At 30.1% G+C, this 16,681-nt stretch overlaps 1 protein-coding gene across 2 annotated transcripts in view; it reads left to right on the top strand.

The window, feature by feature from the left end:
* Positions 1 to 16,681, top strand: part of fz2 (frizzled 2) — a 77,931-nt gene that overhangs the window by 37,267 nt on the left and 23,983 nt on the right. The window contains exon 3 of one of the 2 annotated variants that reach the window (XM_089225018.1): positions 11,903 to 11,949. The exons of the other annotated variant lie outside the window; for it this stretch is intronic. The gene's annotated coding sequence lies outside the window, so the exon portion shown is untranslated. The remainder of the gene's footprint in view (positions 1 to 11,902; positions 11,950 to 16,681) is intronic. 2 annotated transcript variants of the gene reach the window in all.

Raw genomic sequence — 16,681 nt, 5'->3', positions numbered from 1 at the left:
AAACATGCATAATAATATTATTAAATACTCTGCTGAAAAACAGAACCGTAAAAATTTTGTAATATAAAAATAAAAAATCGTGCAGTCGGCTCAGACATTATAATAATGTAGTCGGTTATATTATGCTAGACGTCTTCAGACAGGTAGACAAGTATAAACAGAGTGCAGAGTGAATATACAGATATAATATTATTATTGTTTACTGTTTATTGATATACCTAATATTGTAGGTATTCACGATAAATGGACCAATTATTTATGAGCGTCTTATTATTATCCCGTCTACCGACAAGCGAATATTATTATTATGTTTTACTATTATATTGCACCCGTACTGCGTAACGTGCTTTGCCGACGTCCGACACCGCAAAAACGGTATAATAAAGAACGTTTTACCGTCGTGTATTTTAATGCATATATATTATATATATATATATATATATTTACGGTAAAAAGGGTAAAATTGTAATTCCGGCATAAGTTTCACTTCTAGGTGCAATTATTATTAGTATAGTCTGCAGTGGTTCTTGACCCGGAGGTCTTTGGAAAATTATCTTGTGTCATAAATAACAAACACCGTTTGACGATATATATATAGGTAGAGTACATACGCATATATGTGCGATATTCTGTTATCATTTCAACCGTGAAACCAAAATGTTTCATGATAGTAGAGAAAAAAATATTATTTTATTATATCTGAAATCAGAAAGCTCACTGTATATCATCATATATTTTACTTCGTATTACATATTCTATTAAGTAACACCGAAAATGAATATTATCAAATGTGATTTTGACGTATACCTACATCTCTATATTATTTATATTATAGGTCTCGTGAAGGTTTAAGTGATTTTTAAGACCACTAAATGATTTAATTCAAAAATATTATGTAAACTAAAGAAAATTTACCGACCGCCGCCGCCTACTTTACTATATTATAAATTCGTACGACCGCGTCGACTGCTGCAGTAAAATATTTACCTTGTTTTACGGTCTCGAAGAGAATAACACATAATATATTATACGCCATAAAATAATAATGGTCTATTATAATATCGTGTAAGTACATACTCGGTAGCGTGAGAATCACTGCGTAGAAAATAATTACTCTATATTGAATTGCGGCAGATGTATTATTACATATTATAAACTTTTTACTAGAGAACAATAATTTTAAGGGACTGAGCGCATATCAATATAGGTCCTTATTTTAAATATTAATTTCCGCTATACAATTATGCTACAGCATAAAGTGTCTAACGATTTTATTCGCCAGTTTCGTGTGGCCGCAATTGGCGATTCACTCATATACCTACGCATGAAATTCAATGACCAAAGTATGTGCATTTCGAAACATTCGTATTGCGTACGTATACGAGTTGCGTCCGGGAAATTAGAAAAAAAATTAAACAATCTTTTTCGTCCCATTTTTACATAGACTTAAAACCGTCTATATAGTATAATAATAATTAGATACTACTATAGGTATAAGGCGAGAAAATTATTTTGGGTGTTATATTATATAATTCATGCGTTTTGAGATTTTGTTATATTGTTATGAATAAAAGTTTATACTTCGGTGTGGTAAAAACTTAAAAGATAACTGTGTTACGAATTCAAATCTACTACTCAATTTGTTTTGATCGAATTCTGTCACTACAGCCTGTTTTAAAAGTCGTTCTTCATTCAATTTCGTGTGCTTTTGTATGATTGTTTAAATTAGTATTTCGTTGTAAATATAAGTTTGTAATCACTTGCAGGTGGTCGGGACGGAATTCGGACGTGATCGAGAAAAACCAGAGACGCAATTAGTATTATGCCTTTTTATGACTTTTTATTTGGGATGCAACTAGTACGCAGCGTATGCTCTAAACTTAAAAAAAAAATACAAAGTGTATAATCTAAAGATAGGCACTCAGTATATTTACGATTTAAGTAGATACCTATAGGTATATCTACTTACAACTCAATCTTTGTAATATTTTAAAAATCCAGATTTAAAACTGCGAACTTAACACTAAATAATAATATGCAGCAGGAGGTACTTTTATTGAAAACTATAGTATTTGATTTTCATATGCAATTTTATCTATTGAAGATTTAAAGATCAAATATGTGAAATAGAAAACATTTGAGATATCAAATAAAAGAAAAACTAATATTTTTATCCTGAAAATATCCGTATAGCTTTAAAAGTCAATGGCATATTGTTGTTTCGTTCTCAAACGAAAAGTTTTTGAGTGATAGTATATTTTATGAGCCAGGTCAAATCCAATATTATAACATAGAACGATTTTACTGGATATTATTATAAATATAGCAGCAACTGATCTCGTACAAGACAACTTTTACGTGGATTCTATTATGATCTTTTTATCGGAGTCTTTTCAAAGATGTGCTCTTTTTCCGAAATTAATTTAAAAATTAATCCTCAGTAAAATATATTATTCTGTAATAGATATTTGGAGTCCTTATTTAATATTTTATATAGTTGTTTCTGCTATAATATGAGATATGATTAAAGCTATATCAAACCATAACCATATAATTTATGGTTTAATTCAAATAGACATTTCACATCGTTTCTCATCAGTTTTATGTGTAACAAAATATATTCGAACACCAGTCACCAATATTGCTTATTCAGAGAGCAACAGAAAAACACAATTATATCCGTTTATAATTCGGATCTAATTACAAAATATTATTTTTCGAGTCAGCTTTATTGAAAAACGATACCCTTATTCCGTTAGGTACGTATAGATATACAGAATAAAAGTAACACTTGAAATCCAATCAAATAAAAACTAAATAAGAGTATACCTAAAGGCTAAGACAATGACGTGTAATTTGATCTCGGAACGTTGTCAATGAGACACGACTTATTGTTATGTGTAACGAGTTTACAAATATTACTATATTTGTCTATTGGATATATTGTTTTGTTATTTACATACAATGACACATAAACATCGTGTTAACCATAACATCGTTATGTAATTATTGGGTTTTACTTTTATTTCATTACCATGTATATTATTATTAGTATAATAATTATTATGACACGCCGACCCCGATGCATCCTGTTTTCTCGTATACACATTGTATACTTATACCTCACAGTATTCACTGCATGCAATATTTTTGTTATAGCTTTATATAAATCACTTTGTATTTATTGAGTATTTCCTATGCATTTTGTTTTTCAGTTTACCTATGTAAGGCTCATTGTTTATCGCCAACCGTATCCAAAAACATTAACCGGACATAAATTATTATCACGCCGTTGTCGGTCGGCCCTCTCCTGCGATATCCACTTCTGTGACAATATCAATAGTACTCGCACCTATCGCTTAGCCTTGCTGACCGTTCAAAATTTTACGGCATAAATATATTATACTATTAAAGTACTTGCGATAACTCTTTCTACACAATGCAAAAATGTATACCATGCGTATATTATACAATATTTTACTCGTAAGTCGTAGACCATAAATATGGCGGAATGCAGTGACCCGACACATATCGGAAATGAAACATGCGCGAGGAGGAGAATTCCTGCGGTGACAGTCAGTCACGATTCCTTGGCCAAACATCAAAGTTGTCGGGTCACATTCTGCACGATGACGTGTATGTTGAGTATTAGGACGTGTAAATAGATGACATTTAGCGGCGTCTGAAAAATAAATAAAAAATAGCACCTAATCAATTCCGATAAATATTTAGCTCGTTTACAATTACACAAAAACACATAGACATTGTACTATAAAAAATGTAGTACATATTATTATCATTACTGTTATGTGATGTATAGATGGCATAGGTATGTTATACTTTACGAATGCAATCCGTGACATATTTTTTTTATAATTTCTGTTTATACTAAATTTCGAGAGATTGTCGGACTCGATATCATTATAAGTACCTATATCGATATATTACATATATATATATAAACGTATAAGGAAATTGTCCATTTATTCCTACTTCATATTTTTTTCACATGGAAAAATTTAATTTAAGATAGTGCTTTCGTCTAAGTTAATAACCAATAGATACTCTATATTGATATAGCAGCAAACATAGACCTCTTAACGCAATATTTGTTCAAAATAAAAAGAAACTTGTATAATACAGATTATAGTTATTGACTTTGAGCATTTTAATACATTTCAAAATGATCTCTTAAGGATCAACTGCCACTAATCTGGTTATTGAAAAGCATTATGATCATTGGCATCTGAGTCGATCAAAATGATGTATTAATATTTTCATAATATATTTTCTTCTCGGTAGTTCTTTTTCGCGTGTGCAAAAGTCGGAATATATTTTTCAAAACTTTACACTGCAGTTTATTTATTAAATAATTACAATTATTAGTTCTGTAGTATAATCAATAAGAAAGTATATCGTTTTCTCATAACAAAACAATAATATTTAATAAATGTTTTAAAGTATTTAACGACTTTTGAAAACTTGTTCAACTTGCCACAAACAGTAACATATATCTAGTGCGTATAATAGCGTGTTATTTGGTAGTCTGCAATGCACGGCGCCACGGCATTTAATTCGAATTATTAGCTGCAGCCTGCAGGCAATGAATTGAATAACGTGAAATCTGCGATAGGGCTGCCTTCTATAATAAACAAACGTATTGTAATAAATTAATCATATTTATACGAGTGTTGTACATTATAACAAATTATAATACTATGGTTGGTACTATATTATCGTCGGTTATCGTCGGAGTGTTGGTGCCGATACCGCTTTTGCAAAAGAATAAACCTCGATCGTCGAAGGCTGCGTTTGGGTTTCACGGTTTTGACGCATTTTTTAATCGTTATTTTATGCAAGATATAGAAACCTTACGACAAAATCCAGTGATCACTTCGTGTTAATTACTGAGAATGTGCATAGTGTATATGGATACGACTAAAAATCTCTAACTATCATGGCTTTTAAACTGCAATATTTTGGTTCTATATATTACATAATAAAACCAAATTTTATGAAATTTTAAACCAAAATCATCGTCTTATAGCTAGATAAAATATGTGCCTAAAATATAATGATATGCAGTACTCGTATGATCGACGGCAAAACGCTGCTTGTCTCTCCCTCTATATTTGCGTACGTGCGTGATCCGAGGTCTTTTTCTCTTCATACACACACACACACACACATCACTGGTTTAGCGTGCGCATTTATTGATCACTTCCTTCCACCCTTCACTTCTCCCTAATCGTCCTCTTAATTTTTCGGCCGGGTGACACAACGGAAGGGATTGATTGATGCGATGCTGCCGCGGGGACCATCCATCCATCAATGGACAATATACGAAACAACAATTCTCCGACTCCCATTTATATATCGTTATTATTATTATTATTAAACATAATACTATATAAATCGATAAATTCGGGTTTATGATCGATAGGCACGTTGGTTACCATACGCATTATTATTCATAACGATAGAATATAATATTATTATCGATGTCAAACACGACGTGATAGTATAGGCTTAAGATTTTCGTCTCAGCAATATACTGTCTGGACCACCGTCATGGACGTCGACGACGACGATTCATCATCATCATCGTCATATTATTATTCCACGTTCGTCGTATACTGTCTCCTACCGTTTTATTCGAACGAAATCTCACGAAACGTTTTGACCGCCCCTCGTCTATTGCGCAGGCCACAACGCGGGCAACTATTGTGTCAAAAGCACTTATCAAACACCAGCTGTCGTGTTGGAGCGTTTGAAAATACGTTATTCTATATTTTCTTTGTATATAATAATATGAGCATCAGTATAAAACAGTTTTAATACACGTTTCGTGTAGACGTAGGTACACCAGCTATTGCGTATTATAATATTTCTTTCGTTTCTCACCGTGAGATTATGCTGTCACTTTGACTCACGATATCAGGATGGAACATTCCAAAACGTATATAATATTATTATTGTGAAAGTGTCATGTTTGTTTTTTTCAAATCGATTTTTTATTGTTTTTATAGGTTAGGTAAGCCAATATAAGTCAGGCTGTACCGTAGATTTATATTTTATACGTATTATATTAGAGCACATCAGTTTTTAAAACATAATGACATAACTGATCTTTTATTAATAAATTAGCACTCGATGAGTATACAATCTACATATTGTTAATAATGATTATAATGAATTAACAACAATAATTCTTGTGGAAAAGAATATATAAAACCATTGATTACATAAATATTATTATAATCAATGATGATACTAAAAAACTTCTATACGAAAATGGACGGACGTAAGAGATAAGTTAGTTTTTAGCAGCACAAATATATTTACGGGGTCCGAATATTATTCGATCCTTCCGCTCTAGGCAATTTCATCTCGTATTATATAACAATGATATCGTGCCATGATAGAAAAAGAAGACTTTTTTTCTTGTCTTGTGGTTAATCCGATTTATACGAGGGACTTCAGAGACATCATAGTCTGCGAAGATTGATTAAAACACGTCAGATAATAAAACCCGGTCGTACAAATACGCTTAATTCTAATCGCGGGTAAGAGATCTGAAACATTTAGAAGGACCTGAAGAATATAACTCTATGAATAGCGTCGAAAAAAAATGTAATATCTCACAAGCGTGTTATCTGGAATGACGCAAAATCCCATTATCCCTTTTTAGAGATACTAACCCGAAAAAAGGTATGCGCGCTTTAGATGGAGATAAAATTCCACGCGACCACAGGTACAATATGCATATATACGTATGTAATATATGTATAAATATATTATACGTCCACACACTACTCAGTTCATCCATACGTTCTTTTATCTGTTAATATTATAATCCTCAGCGACAGTTCTCCGATCGATCTGCTGTCGAAGGTAGCTATTATACGTATACATATTATACATTCACTATATGGGCTTAAACGCGAGATTATCACTAAATGCATACTGTATATAAATATATATATATATAGTTATTTTCTCGGTGCATATAAAAAACAACGTAATTTGTATTCAAATCTTTTAGATTTAAATTTAACGAAGAGTTGTGTGCTCCTAATAAACTGCAGGCCGATTCGAATAAATTATGCAACCCGATACGATCGCATTACAATCCGTAAGTTCAGTGTTAATTTTCGTCTTAAATAAACTAAAAGTCATTAAATTTACTTATTATTTTATTTTTACACAGCTTGTGAAAATTAACTTTCTTTCATGTAGAAAATATATATATAAATAAGTACGATATACCTACAATTATTTTAAACATGAGTTGATTTTTTGTACCAATCACCAATAATAAGGTAGCGGATGGTTAAACCTGAAATACAGGGGTCCGTTGAATTGGATTTTTATTTGTAAAATTTATGAATAAAATTATTTCTTATAGATATCATAGAAATTGAAATTATGATTAAAATTAATAAACACCAAAAGTTTAAGGTAAATTTATTTTTTCATTAATTACTTTTTCTAAATAATACAATACACGTTGATAAGGAAGAACATATAAGATGATACAAATTTTAATTCGTTACTTTAAGATCTGTATCACACGAAATCGGTTTAGAATATGTTGTATACAATAAAAATTGTTTATAATAATTCAAAGTTAGATAAATAATGATAAAATAAAATATTAGGTAAATTGTGCTTGATGGAAAAAGTATGACTTTGTTACTTTGGAATTTTTTTTTATTAAAGAAATAACCCTCGGCAACTTGGCCATTGGTATAAGATACATTTTTTTTTTTTTTTTTGAAAGGCGTTACATAATAAAAAAAGAAAAGGTTTAATAACAATAACAATAAATGCCTAAATTATACGAGTATAATAATAATAATAAGGTTGTGTTTTGTTTTTAATGATTAAATAAGTTTGTCCAGTCCTGTCTCCTGGAGAAACACGAATATTTCTGGTGATCGCAGAACAGGTCCCAGTATATCATATAAATCACTGGATAGATTATTGGGATTTCTTGCATCGAGGTATGCAAGACATTCCGTGAGAATGTGTTTAATTGTAAGTTCGACCCCGCACGTCATACACGAGGGGTGCTCATCTCGGGACATTAGGTAGGCAGGTAGCCATGTGTTATTCTGGTGTGGCATATTCTTAGCCTATTGATGATGATTTCCTTTTTTCTATCAGGTTGATAGTTAGGCCAGTGGAGAACAGTTGAAATATTTTCGTAAAGTTCTCAATTTTGTATATGTATTGAGAAAGGATATAGGAATTTCTATATTATAAGTTTTGTATGAATATCTTCGAGTGAACTGCTTTTTTAAATTTTTTTAGATGGGTCAAGTGGTTTGTTTTTTATTTAATTTTTTAATTTAAAAGTCTATCTTTTATAGTTCTCGGTCGTTCGGAATTCTCATTAATCAGTTGTTCGATATGGTGTGGTGTGACTGATGGTGATGATATAGGGCTAGGTTTTATATGCAATAAAAAATTATAAAATATGCATTTTATTTACCAAAATATGCAAAAATATGCAAAAACAAATTTTTTATTATTATTTATTATAATTCATAATTTTTTATTATTTATTATTAGCTCATATTATTACATTAAATATTAGTTTAATTATACGTAACTTGGCACTTTCACTTTGAACTTTCGGCATACTGGACACTGTTATTAAAACCATTCAAATTATTAAGTATAAACGTCTGCACATTTACGCAATACACGACGTACCAATACAATTTTTCTGTGCTATCTCACTGTATAACAATGTGTAAGTAATTCTACCAGTCGTCCGACCAACGATAAGGTAACGAACGGATATTATCTGACCTAAGATAAGATGCTATATATTTACGAAAATTTAAAGGATAAACCAAAAACTGTCGGTTTCGTGAAGTACCATTTAAAATTAACAATAACTTATAAAAATTAAAAACGTTAGTTAAAAAATATCGAATTCTAAAAAAAATCTATGAATATGCAATTATATGCATTATGTCCAAAATATGCAAAAAAAAATTGGTCCTATTTAAACGAGAATAAGCCACATCGTGGATAAATCTGACAACCAATCAATTTGGACTAAAGGAAAAAAAACATGCAAATGCATATAAATCCTAGCCCTAGTGATGAAGAACTGGTTGGGGATGGTGAAGGTCTTTTGATTGATTCATTTGAAATAAATATCAAATTGTTAAGCTTGAGTGGTTTTATTAGGTTGGTGCTGGAGTTCTGGATGTCGTTTACTTTCTCATTGATTGGATTTGTCTCATGAGAGCTGTTGAGGTTAGAATTATTGACTTGGGTGTCATTTACTTTCTCGCTATCTCCATCACGTGGTGAGGTTTGTATACTACTAGTGTTATCGTGGTTATTGTTTTTATTTTTTTTATAGAGATAAGATGTATGTCGTCCGGTTTGGTGACATACATAACATGTCAGTGTATCATCTGTTAAAACAATATTCTAAAGTATGTGTTGTCGTATTTAATGACTATCGAACCGGGTACACTAGTAGTATCGTCGAGGTGTATAATATACTTGGCGACGAAAGCTACTGATGTGTGCCAGGTCGTCATGAAAACCGGCTTTAAGAAAGGCTACTTGACTTATAGTTTTGATGCCTTCTAATAATAGATGTTCGTTGGTTATTTCATGTGGGATGATCGGATGTGCATTAGATATGAAAATCTTTTGGCAGGGTTGATCAACCAGCGAAAAGAAATTTGGTGTTCGTTTATCGATATAAATTAAAAAATTTTAATTAGTTCATCAACGATATGCTTGTCCGCAAAAATAGACACAAAAACGATTATTGGATATACGAGAGGCAAATTTAATGTTCTTGGTAGGAGTGATTTTTCCGAGGGCTTTTATATATTCGATTTGGGCTATGTCATTAATAGTGTTTAGATTTTAGAACAATAGCTTGTTCTTTTTTTGGAAAAGTGGTGTTGGCTGTGGTTTCTACGAAGGATTTTGGTAGATAAATTTTTAATTGAGATGTAGATTGTGTTTGTTTGTTGTGGGTATCCGTGACTGATAAAGTAACCGAAGTCATATTATCATTTGATTGCGCTGAGGTGACCCGGCAGCAGTTTAATTAACCAACTAGTGTGGACCGATAAAGATAGGAGTTACATACCTGCCCGAAGAATGTTTATGTGATAAATAAATACTGCTATCGAAGCTAATAAATGCGCAACACACGTGTGTTCTGGGCGGAGGTAGAACACGTCGTACTTTGTAATTTTTATTTTTATATATAATATGTGAATAATAAAATAGATAGCTAGATTATATATGAAAGTATAGTGAAATATACATTTTTGTAATGTGTTTTTTAGAAGGTACGCATAAATCATTTTGTTTTTTCGCCGCATTATTATAATATTAACTTTATTCGTATCATCAAAAATGACTTATTTATAATGACAGTTTGTATTACTACACATTTTTATATATGTACTGTTCATTACTGAGTACCTTATATACAATAACCCTTGCAAGTCGCAATACTTATATATAATAAAGCGCCGAGTAAGTGTTTGGAATTTAAAAAAAAAACAGACAATAATAATGCTTATACATCTTTCAGTAATTATTTCGCTTAGAAAAATTATGCAGATAGGATTCTTATAGAATAAAAATGTAGTGAAATGAAAATTTAAAGCTGTAATCACATGTTATATCCTTACTTGATGATTAAATATTTTGATACTCGTACTTACACACACACGACACACGTATATATATTTTACTGTATGATCACTACCGTGGTATATAATATAATATTATCTAGGTTAAATACTGTATTATTTAAAAACATAAACGCACTTTGTCATTTTTTTATTGAATGCATACGTTTTTTTCTTATTATATTATATAGTATCTATGAAGTATGTACACTGTATTTACATTATAATATATACTTCAAGTACCTATGAATATCATATTATGTTTTTAAACGTAACTATATTATTGGATTTCAAGTTATTTAAGAGTCTTATTTTATTGCATACATAATATTCTATTTGACGTCGAGCGTTTTTTAAATTCACATCGTAAATCCAAGCGATGAACATTGAACCAAGAAATTCAGGAACATTTTTTCTCTTTGAGCATTATAAATAGAATGTCATATAAATATATATGATATTCATATTAATGCATGCATTTTAACAGATTTAAAAAAACCTTTTTGGTATTCGTTATTAATTATTATTAATGTTTCAAATCTAATTGTATTCGTATCTATTTTTAAATCTTCCATCATAATATTATTGATTACAGTATTCAGTACTGTATGTTCAGTTATACCTACCTTATAAGTTTATCGTATATTTATATACATATTATAACATAAAACATTGGCGGGTATAATCATATATGATTTCAAAATTAAAGAATCATTTAACTAACGCCCCACCACAGAAATATTACATACGAATTAAAATGTTTATATCAATGTAACTATTATCATGCATAAAAATTACAAATAAAATATATCATCGATCTAATAAGTAATAACCATAACAGTATATCCACTGTATTACACTGCAGGTCAGAAATAACGGGCGAAAAAATTATTGTGTAAAAAAATGAATTGTACAAAAATAATATACTCAATGCATAATGACTTAACCATTTAATCAAGACTCGTGAGAGAACTAGTCTATATGCCATATGATTATACATATAATATATATATACATTTATATTTAATACGCGTGCAGCATTATTAACAAAAGAAAACACAAATAATACTTTTAAAAGTTTTAAAAATGTAATTTTCAACAAAAACCTAGTCTTTAAAAATATCCAACGTGAAAATGTAATTGAGATTAATATTATTTGAGACGTATTATTTTCAAAAAGTATATTTTATAGTGATTAATCTTTTATTTTTCAGATTTTCTAAACCAAAAAATTTCACAACATCTGGATTACGAACGACTTGTGAGTACCTATACCAAAAAGTTATCATTTAAAATTGTTGTTAATTTGACTTTGATGATCAGAATTATGTTTAATAGTTATAACTATAATAACTAAATAAATAGTCAAAAATACCCAATGTGTCAACGTGCATGGTGATAAGTCGTCATGCGTAATAGTCGCATAGTAGTATGGTAAAAATATACGCAATTAAGTTACGTGAATACTCATACAGGCTATCAAAGACTTGGTATTAATTAAAATTCCCAAACCCAATTACTGTTAAGAAAGAGATCTCGTCGTATTTGATACAGGTACTATTAAATTTGCGCAACAAACAGAAACGTAATTCAATTTATTACGAATAAAATGTATAGTTTAATGCATAAGTACAAAACAATATTATAAGTACATTGCGCAAAATAAATTTAAAAAATTAAAATAAAATCGTATTTAATAGAATTCAAGATAATATAAGTACGTTCGTGTAAGATCCAGTCGAATTGAATTTCAAGTGCGGCAGCAAAAACTTTATGATAAAGAAACCTAATATTTTAATGTTCGTAATATATTTAAAAATATGTATTGAAAATAAAACCTCAACCGGATGCCGCCGTGCCTATACTCCCGCATACAAAAAAATGTAGTGTATAAATTAAAATTAACCTCAAAACTCGATGTAGTTTATATTATTATAATACACTAATAAGTAGTAACCAAATAGCCAATGGCAGTCAATAATATTAATAGTTGTTTATATTATACACGTGCACCGTCTATTGTTTTATTTGTTTTCTCTCGGCATACCGTTTTTGATGCTGACCAGGGCCTCCATCGATCGAAACTCGTGTATTGTAATATTATGCCGATATCATATAATACCTATAAAATATATTATAAAATATTATAGAATATTATGCCTCGTGTGCTCTAATAAAGCCAATATTTTGTATAGGTATTTTTGATAACTTTATTTATTTTCTTTATTAAAGTTTTCCTGGCATTAATCAACTAAACTTCGACATATATGTACAGCGTCGTAACTAGAGGTTACCGACATGGGCGCTTGCCAATGGGTGCAGTAAAATAGGGGCGCATTTGAGTTAAATTAAAATTGGTTTTTTTTGTAACATTTTTTTTCTCGTATATTATTTTAAGTTTTATTAAAATTAAGCATAAATGTGTAATGTACAAACACTACACACTATATTGTGCTTTGATGATGTTTATTAGTAATTACTGCATTAACATTAATATTATGCATTGATTTATATTGTTATTTTGATAAACACGTAAGAATGTTATATTATTACATTTATATATATTATATAAAAAATATACCCATAATATAAAACAAAAATAAGCGTCAAAATAAAATTCTCCAAGGACGCACAAGAGCGCAGTTACGGCACTGTATGTTATGTAGCCTAAAATATTGTTGACATTTTTATATCAGATATCATTGATTACGAGACTACTAGGAAGTATATAGTTTAATAAAGTGCAATATAAGTTTTACATTATTTTAACATGATTTACAGTAGGTATAACATTTTTTACATAATATGGTAAATTTTGTGATGGTTGTAAGATATATACGAAAGAACAAAGAAAACACAATACCATAATATTATGTTTGTTTCAAAACATTGCCGAAAGCCGATTCTACGATATGTTTCACTTTTGTTTCAACATCCTAATATATTATCAATATAATGCACGCATATCACTTTCAAAATAGCCAGTCCTCATTGTATAACTACAGCGTGTTATCACGTCCATACGATTATATAATATTGTATCGTATAATAATATAAATCATATATATAAGGTATATACCTAATTGGATAGTTAAAACATTATCATCATTAAATAATTTATGCCACGGTTTTAATTCACTGCAGTGACGCTCTGCAGGCCAGCGGGGGAGGTTTGAGGTCTATAGTACAATGCACAGGGTATACCACAACGATTTTACAGGCGGTAAAAGAGAGGGGTGCAGAGTGACGGGAAAGTAACAATTGAATAGTATAATATAGTAGGTAATATTGTATAAATGACAAAGAGCGCGTGTTCTTGTGTAATTATATTATTATATTATATAGTCAGGCGGCGACGGGATTCGTGGCAAACAGCACTCTTGCAGGATGAGGATCGCGAGCGTGAAATAATATAGTTGGCAAGAACACACGCGTGCATAAACCGCATTTGAATATGATATTTCGGCGTCACGAGTCACGATAGTACGATACTATACATATATAGATACCTGATAGTATCATACGAATGACTACGTACGCGAGGAAGCTCACGAGGGACGAAAAACCTGCGGTAGTTATGACAGGCGGGTGTATAGTTACAGAATATTGTATATATTTACGATTCGCCTTCTGGGTGACATTAATAATAATCGCTGTCAAAACGGAGGAGCCACTTGGCGGTGGAATATGAGGGATGGAATTGCTGCAGTGATAGTGATGTGTGTGTGTGTGTGTGTGTGTTTTAAGGGTGGTTAACTACTATAGTGAGGACTTGGCGAATTTGGTATGCGGGGTTAGAATCAATTAGCTTGTGGTATGTATATATATGTACTTATATAGATACTTATTTAAATATATACCCGCGAAGGTGGTGGTATTAAAATATAATATTATGTAGGCGCGTATAAATAATATATTCGAGACTATACCTGCAGTTATTACGACCACCACGGTTCACGTCCACGCTGAATTTCATCCAGGGAAAAATCTTGCGATCTCGTTGACATCAGCGTCCGTACTCGTACGTGTAATATATTGGATAAATAAGAGATGAAACTCTGCAGTTGTCCACAATACTCGATGATTTTTAATAATTAATAATATTTTTTAATTTAGAACAACTCATAATCGCGCCTTTAAACATCATTATTAGGTGTAGGTAGTACTGTAGTAGATACCGACTTTTGATTTTCAAATGTTAGTCCAACACGAGTTTTTTATGTTATAAATGGTTAATACATTTTTTATATTTACCTATAAGTAAGTATTGTTTATTTAACGATAATGACTGATTTAACTTAAAAATATCACCCATCATATGCATTTGTCTATCCAATTGTTCAGTGTGTGCCAATAACCAGTTAACACGAAGCCTAGAAACAGAGAAAATGTCGCCTAATAATTTCCTTTTTAGTTCCCACCCCAAGAATATAAATATTCAACGATTTCACCGTTAAATACGTCAAAAGTCATTTTTGCATTTTAATCTATAAATACGCTAAGAGTGTACATTCAATAACGTTATAAATGTGAAATATATATTTCTTTGGCAGTTAATATTATGCATGTGTTTTTAGATGAAATAAATTAAAACACCTGTCGAGCAGAATAGTGAAATCAGAACCGTGTACATATTATTATAATATACTTTTAAACTAATGTAGAAAAGGTATAATTTATAAAGTTAAATTAAGTGAACACACACACTTATATACGCCTATTATATTACTGTATACCTACCGTAATAATTATAAACAGTTTAACTTTTCACATTTTTATTATAATTACTATAATGTATTTTTTCTTCAACAGTTAAACGTACCTATAAATTAACGTTAGGATAAGAAAAATAATTTAAATAATTAACGAATTCGTCAGAATTGGTAAGAAAACAAAAATGATAGAAACATATTAATAATAAAAAACCATTAAAGCTAATTTCATTATTTAAATTTATTATAATCGAATTGTATTAAAGTTATAACGACCTTTACCTCAATATTAAAATACATATTATATCTCTATTATTAATTATACATTTATACGGCACTTGTAGTTAATAAATAATCGCATAAATGAACATCATTGCGTAGAACAATAATTACCACGTCAGTTTTTAGTGCACAAAAGGGAGCTATAATTGAATTATTAATGTCTCATAATTATATGAATCTATGATCTGTGTTTAACTTCAAAATATAACCATCAGTGACATGTAATGCACGAAGAAAACGATGATATATCTATTCGAAACTTACAAACTTGATTAAAAAAGTACAAATATATTGTTTATTAGGTATTAATTGTTAAAAATATTTATTTACTATAGGTACTTTGTGTAAATTTATTCAATGCTCGATAATGTTAAAATATAACAGTTATATTGGTACAAATGGTATAAATGTGTAGATATTATGTAAGTTCATACTCAATAAAGATTATTTATAGTTCGTATTTCTTAAATTAAAAATATTAATAATTATATTTGAAATAAATAATTATTTATTGCTGATAATAGAGGCGACACCTTAAGATAACAAATTGTACCTATTTACTACTTAGTTTGTATAATTTTTTGATCAAAAATTAGATGATATATCATCAGTAACTATTGAACACTACACTCCTGCAGTGTTTAAATTACGCTGGATTCCTCTAATATCACATGCAGTACCTAACTACTTATACGGCTAAACTATTACCCTACATTATAGGCATACCCAACAACATTATCTAAAAACTATAGATATGGAATTTAATAAAAACATTTTTTTTTTTTTCGTAATATAATATACCTATACGTATAACTATTAGTTCAAAATATAAGTCGAAGAACTAAAACACACACAATATTTATATTATTTTGGGGGAAATTTCCGTCTCACTCACACTCCTCCTCCCATCCATCGTGTCAGCGCGCGTGTATAATTATGTTAATAGAATATATTACATTACTGCAGGATACCGATTACCGACATACCATCATGGTGTAT

Source organism: Diuraphis noxia, unplaced genomic scaffold (genome assembly GCF_037042655.1).
Source record: "Diuraphis noxia isolate RWA-SAM2 unplaced genomic scaffold, SU_Dnox_SAM2 contig0003, whole genome shotgun sequence".
NCBI lineage: Eukaryota > Metazoa > Arthropoda > Insecta > Hemiptera > Aphididae > Diuraphis > Diuraphis noxia.
This window is presented reverse-complemented; position numbering and strand designations above follow the sequence as displayed.